The sequence below is a fragment of the Octodon degus genome, unplaced genomic scaffold (genome assembly GCF_000260255.1).
Source record: "Octodon degus isolate 3935 unplaced genomic scaffold, OctDeg1.0 scaffold00003, whole genome shotgun sequence".
NCBI lineage: Eukaryota > Metazoa > Chordata > Mammalia > Rodentia > Octodontidae > Octodon > Octodon degus.
Window position 1 is genome coordinate 4,573,651 of NW_004524579.1, and position 2,315 is coordinate 4,575,965.

General features: G+C 35.9%; 1 pseudogene; it reads left to right on the forward strand.

Moving 5' to 3' along the window:
- The first annotated feature begins 1,726 nt into the window (after positions 1–1,726).
- On the forward strand, positions 1,727–2,314 carry LOC101571785 (annotated as a pseudogene).
- The last annotated feature ends 1 nt before the right edge of the window (position 2,315 follows it).

Consider the following 2,315-nt stretch of genomic DNA (forward strand, 5'->3'; position numbering starts at 1 on the left):
GAACACCCTGCAAAACAATCTTTCAGAATTCATGAACAAATAAGATACTTCCACGACAAAGAACAACTGAGGAAATTCTTGACCACCAAACCAAACTTCAAAGAGTACTGAAAGATAGTCTAGAAAGAGATAATAATGATCACAATTTGAAGAACAACAAAAGAAAGAAACCACCAGGTAGGGCAAGCAATTAAGCACAGAGGAAAAGCAGGGAGTGAACAGTACAAAATAAGATGACAAAGACAAGCCAATACATATCAGTTGTGACCATCAATATAAAGAGCATCAATTCACCAATCAAAAGAAACTCACTGGAAGAAGAGTTCAAGAAACAAGATCCAACAATATGTAGTACACAAGAAACACATTTAACTCAAAAAGAAATTCATAAACTGAATGTTAAACAAGGGAAAACAATACTTCATGAAACAGGAACCCAGAAAAAGGCAGAGGTCGCTATTCTGTTTCCAGACAACATGAACTTCAAACCAAGAATAAACAAAAGAGGTAAAGAAGGTTACTACACACATTTTAGGGGAGAGATAAAAGGTCAGAGATAAAAACCATAAATATACGGGCACGAAGGGTGGAAGCACTCGTTATATAAAAGAAATATTAATAGACATGAGAAATCAAGTAAGCAATAATACAGTGGTAGCAGGTGATCTTAACCTCCCATTGTCACAAGGAGATGGATAACTATACAGAACATCAGCAAGAAATATGAGAAGTGAACCAAAGCTGGGAACAAATGGACTTGACAGATATCTATAGAGTATTCTACTCCAAACGTATGAATACACATTCTCAGCTGCACAGAGAATAATACCTAAAACAGACAATAAACTCACCCGTAGAATGTGCTTAAATAAACATAAAGGAAATTAAATTATTCCATGCATATTGTGTGACCATAGGGCAAGGAAATTGGAAATTAATGGCCAAAGAAATTGCAAATACTTCATACACACATAGAAATTAAATCATACCGTCTTGAACAATCAATGGATCCCTAATGAAATTAAGCAAGAAATTAAACTATATACATATATAACTAAACGAAAATGCAAATACAATGTACCAGAACCCATGTGGCACAAAGAAAACAATCCTAAAAGGTGCCTATAATATTCAATAACGGAACTTAGAAAAAATAGGGTATACAGATGAATGTCCATTTTGTATCTGTGTATTCAAAGTGGTTAGGATAGATATATAGTTGCATTCTCTTAATGAATAGAATGATTTGTTCTAATGGTGTTTGTAAATAGGATCACAAGTCCTCATCTTGTACAGCAATTAACCACTAAGAAGAATATATGCAGTGTGTTATTTGTTGAAACTGTACTTCCAATTTGATTTGAAACTGTCTCATTGCTGTTTATCAATAAAATTTTGGAAAAAAAATAAATAAGTACAAAAAAAAAGAAAACAATCCTAAAAGGGCAATTTGTATCAGTGAATTTGGACATTAGAAACACAGAAAAGGACTGATTAACAACTGAATGTTACTAGGAAGGCTTCAGAAAGAATTAGTCAAGGCCAAAGCCCATACAATTAAGGAAATTATAAAGATCAAGACAGGAATTAATACACTTGAGACTAAGAAATCAACACAAAGAATTAATGAATTCAACTGTTGTTTTTTTTTTTTGACAGAATAAAAGGAAATTGATAAATTTCAATCCAGACTCCCCTGTGTGTGGTCTGGAGTGCTGGAACATGAATGACAACTGTCCTCGCTGCAGAGGATCTAGGCTCCTTGAAATACAGCGACCTACAGAACTTGGCCAAGAGTTTGGGCCTCCAGGCTAACTTGAGGGCAAACAAGCTCTTAAAGGTTTTGAAAACCCACCTTAAACAGGAAGCACAAAAAGAAAATAAGAATCAGGATGGAAGTCAAGCTTTTGCATCCTCTGGTGATGAGATTGAGGTACAGATTAACAGCGGGGAACAAGCCGCGAAGGAGCCAGTGGACCACATCACCAAAACAAGGAGGCGGCATAAGACAGTCCCTAAGGAACCTGTCTCCCAGCAGGATCATTCTTAGATAAGCCTGAGTCATTTCACCGAACTACAGAATCAAGACCAGGAAAACTGGGATTTCAGAACTACTGGAAAAATCCCTTCTGTATCAGACAAGAGCCTTGGAGATGATCATACAGTTTCCTTAGGAAAAGATAATGAAGATTCAAAGGAACCTTCAGAAAAACATTCTCGCTATACAGATGGATTTTCCATACTTGGGAACAGGAGAAGAACTGCAGTCACTACTCCAAACTTTAAAAAGCTCCATGAGGCTCATTTTAAGGAAA